Consider the following 14,681-nt stretch of genomic DNA (forward strand, 5'->3'; position numbering starts at 1 on the left):
GACCAGTATAATGTAAATATGAATATTGCAATCACCACTGCGTTTTCTCAGTATAATGTAAATATGAATATTGCAATCACCACTGCGTTTTCTCAGTATAATGTAAATATGAATATTGCAATCACCACTGCGTTTTCTCAGTATAATGTAAATATGAATATTGCAATCACCACTGCGTTTTCTCAGTATAATGTAAATATGAATATTGCAATCACCACTGCGTTTTCTCAGTATAATGTAAATATGAATATTGCAATCACCACTGCGTTTTCTCAGTATAATGTAAATATGAATATTGCAATCACCACTGCGTTTTCTCAGTATAATGTAAATATGAATATTGCAATCACCACTGCGTTTTCTCAGTATAATGTAAATATGAATATTGCAATCACCACTGCGTTTTCTCAGTATAATGTAAATATGAATATTGCAATCACCACTGCGTTTTCTCAGTATAATGTAAATATGAATATTGCAATCACCACTGCGTTTTCTCAGTATAATGTAAATATGAATATTGCAATCACCACTGCGTTTTCTCAGTATAATGTAAATATGAATATTGCAATCACCACTGCGTTTTCTCAGTATAATGTAAATATGAATATTGCAATCACCACTGCGTTTTCTCAGTATAATGTAAATATGAATATTGCAATCACCACTGCGTTTTCTCAGTATAATGTAAATATGAATATTGCAATCACCACTGCGTTTTCTCAGTATAATGTAAATATGAATATTGCAATCACCACTGCGTTTTCTCAGTATAATGTAAATATGAATATTGCAATCACCACTGCGTTTTCTCAGTATAATGTAAATATGAATATTGCAATCACCACTGCGTTTTCTCAGTATAATGTAAATATGAATATTGCAATCACCACTGCGTTTTCTCAGTATAATGTAAATATGAATATTGCAATCACCACTGCGTTTTCTCAGTATAATGTAAATATGAATATTGCAATCACCACTGCGTTTTCTCAGTATAATGTAAATATGAATATTGCGTTTTCTCAGTATAATGTAAATATGAATATTGAGAATGCGCAATAGCAATCTTAAAATAAGTAAAAATACGCTATCAAGGACACAATAGAACATTATTGCAATCATGTTTACAGTTTACAAACATATTCTTACATTATACTATACAATACATATACAGTAAACAATGTATATACATATATCCTATACCCACAATTTCCCAGCTCCTATAGGTTGATGTTTTAGTCACTATTGCATTGTAAGACCAGGGGTTGTGTTTCTGCTGACACAAGTAAATAATATTATCATACAGTACTTTGTAAAGGGATCATTTACATTACACCTCAGATCTAGGTGACAATGCTGCTTTGAATATGTCGCCGGAACCAAAGACGCATTGCCGCCCACTGATATGTATGGTAAGATGCCTCCCGTTATGCTGCCTTTAAACAGTACTGTCTGCCCTTTTTAATATTTTACCGGCTTTCTAAGCATCGTAACAGATCCCTTTTGAATATCTCACCACTGTGTGGCACTTTTGATCATCTATATATTACACTACATGGCTCTTAGTGTTATTTTTTTACGAGTTGCGGAGGTATAGCTATACCACAAGCATTTTTGCCTGTAATGCAACGTCCAATCCGCACACAAAAAAATTACATTTGAGTGCAGGATTTTCCATAGCGCCATATTACAGGTTGTATGGTCTAGCTAAAATGCTTGCATTACAGCCTATACCGACACGATCCATTCCGCCATCTGAGAGCAGTAGTTATGGATTTTGCAAAACAAAAATGTTTCACAAAACTAATAACTAATTACAGCTCACTTTTTGGCCTCACACCAAAACTCGTAATACCGGCGCTATGGGAGTCCCATCGAAAAAGGACTGACGTTGCATGACGACCAAAAAGGTGTGCGGTACACCTATTCTGACAAGACTTGTAATAGCGGGGTTAGGGAAAAAGCATCGATATGAAGCATAACGATGCTTTTTCACTCATAACGCAAAACTCGGAATCTAGCTGAGTATTTGTAAAATCCTAAAAAGATTTAAAATAAATATTATAGCATTACACAAGCAAATACTTCTAAATAACTGATGTAAAGACATGAAAATATTATACTCGCATCCCCACAGCTCCTACAATATAATGCTAAAATAAAGTTTTTGTTAATTTCATTTCATCCCAGTACATTCTTGCTAATCCTTCTCTCACATAACTGATAAGCATTGTAAGCAGATAATCTGTCACTGTATTTAAGGAGACTGGTTGTAGCTGACTAGTTTGTATTTTACTGAGTTGTGATTCTATAAATTGCATCTGTCTGTATTTATCAGGTTTACTGTCTTAGGCCTGTGCACACTCTAGTTAAAAGGACAGTGCACAATCTAGTTAAAAGGCCTGTGCACAATCTAGTTAAAAGGCCTGTGCACACTCTAGTTAAAAGGCCAGTGCACACTCTAGTTAAAAGGCCAGTGCACACTCTAGTTAAAAGGCCTGTGCACACTCTAGTTAAAAGGCCTGTGCACACTCTAGTTAAAAGGCCAGTGCACACTCTAGTTAAAAGGCCAGTGCACACTCTAGTTAAAAGGCCTGTGCACACTCTAGTTAAAAGGCCTGTGCACACTCTAGTTAAAAGGCCTGTGCACACTCTAGTTAAAAGGCCTGTGCACACTCTAGTTAAAAGGCCTGTGCACACTCTAGTTAAAAGGCCTGTGCACACTCTAGTTAAAAGGCCTGTGCACACTCTAGTTAAAAGGACAGTGCACACAATCTAGTTAAAAGGACAGTGCACAAAGAAAATGCTCTAATGTCTTACAGCATAATATCATTGTAAGGCTGCTTGCATATAACTATATGTTTGCAAAGTGTTAAACACACAGGTAAAATCAGCTCCAGCACAGCAATGCACTTCTGGGAGCTACGAGATCACATCAGGTGAGACAAGACCAATAGGTATGTGTGTAATTACCAGCTAGCTCCCAGTAGTGGATTGCTGCTCCTGAGTAAAGCTGGATTGGCCTACAGGGAAGATATGCAATGATTTAAGGGGATAGTGCATGAAGCTTCTAATACACAGGTCTGCAGTGCTGTTGCATTGTTTTATCAGCTTTACCGCTGGCCTTTTAAATGGAACAATTAACAGCTTTCTCCTCGCACAGGACCAACCTATCACGGCTGTGATTCAGACCTGTCAATCACACAGCAGATCCAGCACAAGTAGATAAAGCCCCAGTGATGCATGACGTCACAAGTTCTGTACAGTTGTAGCAGAGCGGAGGATTTAAGCTGCTAGGCTGTATTGTGGTATTAGGATATGGACTAAGTTTTTTAATTAAACATAATCTAGTGTTCAATTATCCTGGGTACCTACCTGTCAGGGCCCCCTTTTACAGATTACATAGCTGTGCATATATTGCAGGGGCTTGCAGGGAAGCGGGAGTATTAAGCACAGAGCACAGCCGGCAGTGACACACATGGGCTTTGCTTTTTCCTGGTCCCACAGTGAAGAAAGGCTTAGGGGACATACCGTCACTAATAATTTGGTTTTACTGGGCTGCATGTAGAATCCTTGCTATGCTGTGCATGAGGAGACTACACGTCCCAGCATGAGGAGACAATACGTCCCAGCATGAGGAGACTACAAGTCCCAGCATGAGGAGACTACAAGTCCCAGCATGAGGAGACAATACGTCCCAGCATGAGGAGACTACAAGTCCCAGCATGAGGAGACTACAAGTCCCAGCATGAGGAGACTACAAGTCCCAGCATGAGGAGACTACACATTCCAGCATTAAAAGACTACAAGTCCCAGCATGAGGAGACTACAAGTCCCAGCATTAAAAGACTACAAGTCCCAGCACAAGGAGACTACATGTCCCAGCACGAAGAGACTACAAATCCCAACATGAGGAGACTACAAATCCCAACATGAGGAGACTACAAATCCCAGCATGAGGAGACTACAAATCCCAGCATGAGGAGACTACATGTCCCAGCATTAGGAGACTACACATTCCAGGACTACAAGTCCCAGAATGAGGAGACTACAAGTCCCAGCATTAAAAGACTACAAGTCCCAGCACGAGAAGACTACATGTCCCAGCACGAAGAGACTACAAATCCCAACATGAGGAGACTACAAATACCAGCATGAGGAGACTACACGTCCCAGCATGAGGAGACTACAAATCCCAACATGAGGAGACTACACGTCCCAGCATGAGGAGACTACAAGTCCCAGCATAAGGAGACTACAAGTCCCAGCAGGAGGAGACTACAAGTCCCAGCATAAGGAGACTACAAGTCCCAGCATGAGGAGACTACAAGTCCCAGCATGAGGAGACTACAAGTCCCAGCAGGAGGAGACTACAAGTCCCAGCATAAGGAGACTACAAGTCCAAGCAGGAGGAGACTACAAGTCCCAGCATAAGAAGACTACAAGTCCCAGCATAAGGAGACTACAAGTCGCAGCATAAGGAGACTACAAGTCCCAGCAGGAGGAGACTACAAGTCCCAGCAGGAGGAGACTACAAGTCACAGCATGAGGAGACTACAAGTCCCAGCATTAAAAGACTACAAGTCCCAGCATGAAGAGACTAGAAATCCCAGCATGTTGTATGTCATTGTTTGGTATATTCCATTATTATTGTTATAACTTTTTCTTATGGATATGTATATAGTGTATGCATTCTATGGACTTGATGGAATATTAGTCTGGTCTTGAATTTTTCCAAGGCTGCTTTTTATTCCCAGTCTGGCCCTGCTCCTAAGTACGTATGCTCTTCTAAAACGGATACAAAAACTTTCCTTTAATTTGTTCCCAATGATACATTTTACCTGCTGGAGTGTATTCAGGGCTAGATTACAAGTGGAGCGTTAATTTACCACACGCCTGTAAACGGGCAAATCCAGCCGTTTACGGGCGCATGTTAAATAACCAACCATTACAAATGGCTGGTTAATGCTATCGTGAGCTTGCAGTAGCAATTAGCGCTCCAATAATTAACCAGAAATCAGATCAGAGAGCAAAAGAGAGGGGGAGAAAGAGCAAAAGAGAGAGGGGGGAGAGAGCAAAAGAGAGGGGGGAGAGAGAGCAAAAGAGAAGTGGGGAGAGAGAGCAAAAGAGAAGGGGGGAGAGAGCAAAAGAGAGGGGGAGAGAGAGAGCAAATAAGAGGGGGGAAAGAGAGAGCAAAAGAGAGGTGGGAGAGAGAGTGCAAAAGAGAGGGGGAGAGAGCGCAAAATAGAGGGGGAAGAGATAGAGCAAGAGAGGGTTGAGAGAGAGAGAGCAAAAGAGAGGGGGGGGAGAGCAAAAGAGAGGGGGATAGAGAGAGCAAAAGAGAGGGGAGAGAGAGAGCAAAAGAGAGGGGAGAGAGAGAGCAAAAGAGAGGGGAGAGAGAGAGCAAAAGAGTGGGGGGAGAGAGAGTGCAAAAGAGAGGGGGGATAGAGAGAGCAAAAGAGAGGGGGAGAGAGAGCGCAAAAGAGAGGGCGAGAGAGAGAGCAAAAGAGAGGGGGAGAGATCAAAAGAGAGGGGAGAGAGAGCAAAAGAGAGGGTTGAGAGAGAGAGCAAAAGAGTGGGGGGAGAGAGAGAGCAAAAGAGAGGGGGGAGAGAGCGCAAAAGAGAGGGGGGGAGAGAGCGCAAAAGAGAGGGGGAGAGAGAGCGCAAAAGAGAGGGGGGAGAGAGAGAGCAAAAGAGAGGGGGGAGAGAGAGAGCAAAAGAGAGGGGGGGAGAGAGCGCAAAAGAGAGGGGGAGAGAGAGCGCAAAAGAGAGGGGGGGAGAGAGAGAGCAAAAGAGAGGGGGGAGAGAGAGAGCAAAAGAGAGGGGGGGGAGAGAGCAAAAGAGAGAGGGGAGAGAGAGAGCAAAAGATAGAGGGGAGAGAGAGAGCAAAAGATAGAGGGGAGAGAGAGAGAGCAAAAGAGAGGGGGAGAGAGAGAGCAAAAGAGAGGGGGGAGAGAGAGAGTGCAAAAGAGAGAGGGAGAGAGCAAAAGAGAGGGGAGAGAGAAAGAGCAAAAGAGAGGGTGGAGAGAGAGAGAGAGCAAAAGAGTGGGGGAGAGAGAGCAAAAGAGAGGGGGGAGAGAGAAAGAGCGCAAAAGAGAGGGGGAGAGAGAAAGAGCGCAAAAGAGAGGGGGGGGAGAGAGAGAGCAAAGGAGTGGGGGGAGAGAGAGCAAAAGTGAGGGGGGAAGAGAGCAAAATAGAGGGGGGGGAGAGCAAGGGGTGGGACCGCTGTACTGCAAAAAATGGTCTGTGTACACAGGCTTTAGGACTAGTAGATTATAATCAACCATCTCTTGTTATAATTCAGGAGCAGCCGAGAATCTCCTAGGCATCTCTGTATAATGATTTACCCATTGTTAGTTTATGTCATACACAGTAGCGGATCTACCTGATGCCCTCCTAAAGGTAACTCATTAGTAAGTAATAGTAATAATATACATGCTGCTCTATATATATTGATGTATAGGATGGATGTAGGACCCTGCAACCTGCACTAATAAAACGCTCCCTTCATTAGGATCATACACATTCTGCACACACCTATGTATAGCCTGGCTGCTATGGCCCCCAGCACTTGGGCTCTGATGCACCTGCATCTACTGCCCCAATGGTACTTCTGCCCCTGATCACACATTATAAATGTAACTAAACTGTATATACTGAGTTCAGCATGGTTATACTGGCAAATGCTTGATATGGAATATATGATATGGGCCCTCCCTACAAACTGGGAATACATCGCCCTACGCACTATTCCCTTTACTGTACAAAACCCAGTTTCATTTGTGCGCGTTACTAATTCCATAACAATTAGATTTTTATTATTCTTGTTGTTTGGAGGGGACACTCTGCTACATGCAATATTCATTTTATAGCAAAGTTATACTTTGTAGCCTGTAACGTCTCTTTGTTTAATGCTTTCTGCTAACCTCAAAAAAAAAGAAAAAAAAAAGCAGAACAGACACCAAAAACCACTGCGCCAGTCTCTATGAAATTTGTCAGGCAAATACATTTTGGGTCAGATTACGAGTGGAGCGCTAACAGTTAAGCGCAAGCGATATTTGGTTTATCGCAGCTGTTTGCGCTTCCGAAGTAGCATGCATTTTACACGATGAAAGAAAATGTGATTGCTTGAGTGCAATTGTATTTAACGCAGGATAGCGCAACATCAGAGCTCTGGCAAACTGTTACGCTTGAATAAAAAGTATCACAAAACATATAAAAAATATGTTTACCAGTACAGTTAAACTCATAATAACACTGATAAATATTAATATAAAACAAATTGCAGTAAAAGTTATAAGGCCTCAAAGATATGAGGTCTCAGGTGTTAGAAGAATAAAAAAAGGCAGCAAAGGGCTTTAACATAGAGATGCACACACATACAGTCATTACCAAACATATTGGCACCCCTGCATTTCTGTCAGATAATGCACCACTTCGCCCAGAAAATTGTTCAAACAACCCTTCGTTGCAATCTTTGATAAAAAAAATTCTTTTGTCCACGTCCAGGGAGATTAACTACAGGGCCACGGGCTGTAATCTTCTTGACAATAATGCGCACAGTGGACACAGGAACATTAAGATCACTGGAGATGGACTTGTAACCTTGAGATTGTCCATGCTTTTCCACAATTTTAGTTCTCAAATCCTCAGACATTTCTTTGCTGCTCTTTCTCTTCTCCATGCTAAGCGTGGCACACAGAGACACGTAACAGAAAGGTTCAGTAAATGTTTCACCATTTCAACTGGTTGCCGGTGTGATTTCTATATTGTCAGCACGTGTTAATTAATACAGGTGAGTTTAATTACAAATTATTATTTCTTACAAATTTAAAAGGTGCCAATCATTTTGTCCAGTTCATTTTTGGAGCTTTGTGTGGAATGTGTCACATTAGACTTTTTTTCTCCACTTTTTTGTGTCATACCTATACAAGCAAAAGAAATAAACATGAGAATGTCTAAACATTTGTAATTGCAACAAGTGGTGCATAATCTGACAGAAATGCAGGGGTGCCAATATTTTTGGCCATGACTGTACATGTCTAAATATGAATGTGTGTGTGTGTGTGTGTATATATATATATGTTACAGGTAAAGTAAGAAATCCTGATGTCCTGTAATTCCCCCTGGCGATCCTCGGGCATACACCCCAAGTTAACCTTGGGGAATGAGGTTTACACTCTGCTTATACACTTTGAAAAGGAAAATAAAAGGAAAACAAGGTATAAATCTAATAGATTTAGAGGCTTTAGAAGCCCTTTAGAATGTGGAATAACAGTCACTAACCGTGATATCGACCAAATGGGGAAAGAGATACCTATATTAGTGTACTTAAGAAACAGAAGAAGAAATGATTGCCAATAGTGGTTTAACCCCTTAAGGACCAGGGCTATTTTTCAATTTCTTACCCTTAAAGGGACAGTATACACTCATTTTCATATAACTGCATGTAATAGACACTACTATAAAGAATAAGATGCACAGATACTGATATAAAAATCCAGTATAAAATGGTTTAAAAACGTACTTAGAAGCTTTCAGTTTAGCTCTGTTGAAAAGGTAGTTGGAAAGCCCACTGCAAGTGGCAAATAAGACACTCCCCCCCTCCCCCTTCTTTTGCATATGAAAAGACCCTTTACACAAACAGGAGCAAGCTGGAGAAGGTAGCTGACGGTATTCTCATAAAACTTTGGGGCTTGGTTAGGAGTCTGAAAATCAGAGCAATGTTCTTTAAAAATAAGCAAAATTATACATTTAAAAAAAAAAAAAAACTTTATGGGATTTATAAATAGATCATCTACAAAACATTTATGCAAAGAAAAAATGAGTGTATAATGGCCCTTTAAGGACCAGGGCTATTTTTACATTTCTGCGGTGTTTGTGTTTAGCTGTAATTTTCCTCTTACTCATTTATTGTACCCACACATATTATATACCGTTTTTCTCGTCATTAAATGGACTTTCTAAAGATACCATTATTTCCATCATATCTTATAATTTACTATAAAAAAAAATTATAAAATATTGCAAGTTATAGGAGCAATAAATACAAGTAACACTTTGCTATTTCCAAACAATTTTTTTTTTTTTTTTTAAATTAGCGATAGTTACATTGGAACACTGATATCTGTCAGGAATCCTTGAATATTCCTTGACATGTGTATATTTTTTTTTAGTAGACAACCCAAAGTATTGATCTAGGCCCATTTTGGTATATTTCATGCCACCATTTCACCGCCAAATGCGATCAAATAAAAAAAATCGTTCACTTTTTCACTAACTTTAGGTTTAACACTAAAATGATTTACAACAGCTTGTGCAATTATGGTACAAATGGTTGTAAATGCTTCTCTGGGATCCCCTTTGTTCAGAAATAGCAGACATTTATGGCTATAGCATTACTTTTTGGTAATTAGAAGGCCACTAAATGCCGCTGCGCACCACACTTTTATTATGTCCAGCAGTGACGTTTTAATTAGGTAGCTTGTAAGGAGATTGAAGGGTTAATTTTAGCTTTAGTATAGAGATCAACCTCCCACCTGACACATCCCACCCCCTGATCCCTCCCAAACAGCTCTCTTCCCTCCCCCACCCCACAAATGTCCCGCCATCTTAAGTACTGGCAGAAAGTCTGCCAGTATAAAAAAAAAAGGTTGTGTTTGTTTTTTTAAAAAATTTTTAATTATATATTTTCTGCAGTGTAGGATCCCCCCTTACCACCCAACCTCCCTGAGCCCCCCCCAAACAGCTCTCTAACCCTCACCCCTCACTATTCGGTGCAATTTTGGGCACTGCCAGCTGTCTGCCAGTACCCACTTTTCAAAATAATGTGCCCTTTTTTATATAAATATTTATTTTTCTGTAGTGTAGCTACACCCCTAAATACCCCCCTCTCCCAGATCCCTTTCTTAAAACATAATTTGCCCCCTCCCTCTCCCACTTCCACCAAGACTTCAGTCAATGCATTGCACATATTAGTGCAGATCGCGGGGGCGCTCGCGCACATACATGCACGCGCACACGCCCCCTGTCCCCGTGCGTGCTCCCGTACGCATCGGGGACTGATCCAACACTGCTGGCCAGAAGTGATCCAGCAATGGGCCGCCCACCTGCCTCCCTGCAGCTGCTCCCACCCACCAATGATCGGCACCATCGCTGGCCGATGCAGAGAGGGCCACAGAGTGACGTGATGCCTCAATATCGAGGCATCACGGCAATACCTTGAAAGCAGCTGGACCAGATTGTGTATGATCAGTTTGTGTATGATGTAACCTGTATGACGTGTGTCGTTGAGGGGTTGAACTACTTTTACGTGGTACATTCCCACGGCAGATATGTGGCTTTTTATATAGATCTAATAATAAGATCTTACAGATATGTGTTGAAGGTTTAATGTTAAGAAAATAAACTGGACTGAAGATAAAAGACAGTGCTAAACTCATTCAGGATAGGAATGATTATATTGTAGAAGCCGGGAGACTTTTATCAGGTAGAGAAACATAAAGAATTTGAAAGAGAGACCAACAGAATTTTATAACAAATATCTTGAACTAATAAGTAACAGTCGGACAGATGGAATATTAAGGGCTATATAACTAGCTTTCTATGCTAGTCAGGTTGCTTTCATATTACAAGTTTCAAAAAAACTTATTTTGCACTAGCATTTTCGCATTCCCCCATAGAAGTCAATAGAGAAAAAATTATGTTTTTTAAACAAATATATATTTATATAAATAAAAAGAGAGAAGCTTAACCTGGGAACGAACAATAGCATAATAGCTTGTTCTATGGCTAGTTACCACCCAAGAAGCAGCCTCTTTTGCTTAACGTGTGCCTTTCACAGAGAAGAACTTTCCTGTAGCATATCAGTCTGGTCCTGACTTCACAGTACAGTCCAGCCCCAAAATACCAGGCAATCCCTCTCTGAAAGAGAGAAACAGCAAAACCCCAGACGTACGTTTCGGCCTATTGTGGGCCTCATCAGTGAGGTGCAGCCATATCCCTCTAGGCACACTGAGCAACGGGTCCACGTCTGGATTCCCGCATCACACTTAGGGAGACTTCCCTAAGTGTCATAATTTGCATAAATAAAAAGAGAGAAGCGCTCAACCTGGGAACGAACAGTAGCATAATAGCTTGTTCTATGGCTAGTTACCACCCTAGAAGCAGCCTCTTTTTGCTCAACATGTGCCTTTCACAGAGAAGAACTTTCCTGTAGCATATCAGTCTGATCCTGACTTAAAGGAACAGTCAAAACGAGAATTTATGTTGTTTTAAAAGCTAGATAATCCCTTAATCACCCATTCCCCAGTTTTGCATAACCAACACAGTTATAATAATACACATTTTACCTCTGTTATTACCTTGTATCTAAACCTCTGCAGACTGCCCCCTTATTTCAGCTCTTTTGACAGACTTGCATTTTAGCCAATCAGTGCTCACTCCTCAGTAAATTAAAATGTATGTAAGAACTTACCTGATAAATTAATTTCTTTCATAGTGGCAAGAGTCCATAAGCTAGTGACATATGGGATATACATTCCTACCAGGAGGGGGCAAAGTTCAAAATGGCTATAAATACACCTCCCACCTCACTCACACCTCAGTTTAACGTATAGTCAAGTAGTGAGGTGTAAAAAAAAAGGAGTAAAGTGGGGCGGAGCCAGCAGCCGAGGCAAGTAGTCGCATCTATTCTGAGCTCCAGCTATAGTCAGACATAAAGGAGCTAAAAAAAAGATATACTGCCTACTTTAAAAGATACTTCTACTAAGCATACGCTTCGTGGGGGTTGATGAAACCCTTAACTTTTTTTTTTTGGATGATCAAATATTCCCCGAGATCAACACATAACAATACTGTATGCCGAGGCCTATGCGGCACTTCTAGACCTGATTTTACAGAAGCTCACATGGGAAAACCTGGGACATTTCCTGAGTACCTGTATCCACATCGCAACTGAGACTGGATCCTCTGACAAAGACTTACAGCTTAAGGTACTTTAGAGGCCTATAACCTACGCACTACTGTCCACTACTGCAGTTCATCAACTTGATCAAATGAGCCCGAGACACTAAAATTAAGGAGTCTTATAAATTATGTAGACCGACAAACACTCAGGAGGTAATTATCTTTTGTCAGGTAAGGTGAAGTCCCAAATCAGACCCGAATGCTAGAATGATAATTAACAACACACTAGCACACTCAGTATAAACCAGGATCTGACCCCACGACAGCCTCCCTGGAAAAGAATAATTCAAGGTGAGATGTTACTCACGTAATCCAAGTAATACCACAAAGATGCTTGATTGAAGATAAGGGGTCAGGATTAAACGTAGTCAGGCAGGCAAGGATTTGGCAACGTAAATCAGGCAGCAAAGTATCCTCAGGTTTGAAGGGGTTAAACAGAGACGTGGTCTGGCAAGCAAAGTTTGTTAACAGTAAATCAGGCAGCAAAGTATCCTCAGGTTTTAAGGGGTTAAACAGAGACTTGGTCAGGCAAGCAAAGTTTGTTAACAGAATATCAGGCAACAAAGTATCAAAATGAGTACTCACAAAGCCACAGCAAGGAAAAAACAAACGGGCATCAGGTGAAGGACAGGCCTGAATTTGAACCCAGAGTGATGTCAGCAGAATGGGACGGCTTCAGGAAGAGTGTCAGCAGATTGAGACAGCTTCAGAGGCAAAGGATGTTGCTAAGCAACGCAGCAACAGAGCCTCAGAAGCGAGGAGCGTGACTTTTTATTGAAGGAGCTGGGCGCTTGCCTGGATTATCATCAGGCGCTTTGCAAGGCTACACTGCTGGCTATGGTCATCTTACCCTCTGTTGCTACGCTACCTGAAGTTTTACCTACTAGCAGCAAAGTTACGCTACACACCTGGGAGGGCGTTGTGGGGCCCCAACCCTGCTCGGCAGTCCTGTTAAGCATGCTGCGGGTCCAGAAGAATCAACAGAGGGAGAATGAGCGTAGCAAGGATCAGAGGCAGAGGAAATGGTCATCGGTGGCTCCCCATTTCACATGTGCTGCAGACGCTTTTGTAGTATCAGAGAAGCTGCGGACATATATACCTGTGAGCGCAGCGGGATCACTCTGGGAGACACCACTGATTCACCGCACGCAAGTTCTTCCTTATGGGAGATTTGGAGGTTCTAGTCATGAAAGTCTGGAGACTCAATTTGCAGTGGGGACTTATGGCCTAAAAGTAGGGGTGGGATAGGTGATCGGCTCTCACTCTAGTCTTTGTGCCTTCTGCATACTGTGGCCAAAATTAGTAATTATAGGCTCAGGGTTTATTTTCTCGTTTTATTTGTGGACATTTTCATTTACTAAGAGTCAGTTTTGGTATGCTCCCTCTTTGCACTGCAGGGCACACTTAGTGATGTTCACATTTTTGTTAAACTTGTATGTTGGCTTTTCCTAATGTTTTTCTTTTCATTAAGCAGTCACAAAGCTGTTGGAGTAACGCTTCTCTTATGTACATGCATCAGTTAGATGCGTAGATCTAAACATGGGTTACAGTATTTACAACTTTTTCTAGGGCCATACTATTGCCCTGCTTAGTGCGCTTGGTTTTTCTGGATCCTTAACTGTCGCCCATAAATCAAGAGACTCCAGTACAGAACCCTTCCTACACCTCCAGTAAAGTTTGTAATATGATAAGGTAATATATGTATACTCCTCTTCATATGGTATAGCCGGGGTGGCTTTCTCCTAACTTCTCCGACTTCAAACTATCATATTATTTTAGCAGAGTCAGATTAGCTCAATTCTTTTTTGCAAACAAGTACTCTCAGAGACCAGAGTTATTTTCTAAATAATAGCAGATACTTACATTCTCATTGATACTATATGTATGTTTATAATCTGTTCTACTCATGTACGCAGGTGCTTAGCTATAGTTCGCTCCTTATACTTTTCTCTCTATAAGATAAGTGTTGTAATCCACAAGGTCAACCTATACCCTGCCCTAGTTTATTCTCTGCAGAATGTGGTCTATATCTTTCTTAACTTGCTGAGATGTGGATTGTGTTTTGTTATGTTAATATGTACACTGCTGCTAAATGTTGTTTCTGGAATCATAGTATGCTGACAGCTTCCGGATAGCCTGTGGCTGTCCTGTACTGAATACTACTAAGCTCTCCTACTAAAACATGCAGATATAATCCCTCCATCCCCCTCAGCCGGTGAGGGTGAGGAGGGGCGTTGACTCGAAGACTTATACACTCCACTCATTACATAACGCACACCCTACAACTTAGAGCCGATGTCTAATTGACCTCTCTTCCTCGCATTTATAGCTTAAGCTTCATATTTAACTTTATCCTTGGTTAATGATAAATGAGTAGTATGCTACAATAGTAGCTCAGACTATCAAATGATCTATATTTTAGCTATGTGTGTCTTACTGATTGCTAAATCTATCTATATTTTAGGTGTCCTCATGTTAGTGTAATATAGCCCTAGCATCTGTGTTTTTATATATACCATATGTTCTTGCTATATTCCTCTCTCAACTTGCGCCCAGGTATATGGTTTTGATGCTAATCTATACAAGTTCCAGGTAGCTTAAGGCTTATACCACTGGTGTATGCTCTCCATATGGTATCGTATGGTATCATTAAGATACAACTCAATTTGGTATGTATGTCACCCTATGATTCTGTTATAGTTCAGAATGGT

The sequence above is a fragment of the Bombina bombina genome, chromosome 3 (assembly GCF_027579735.1).
Source record: "Bombina bombina isolate aBomBom1 chromosome 3, aBomBom1.pri, whole genome shotgun sequence".
Classification (NCBI taxonomy): domain Eukaryota; kingdom Metazoa; phylum Chordata; class Amphibia; order Anura; family Bombinatoridae; genus Bombina; species Bombina bombina.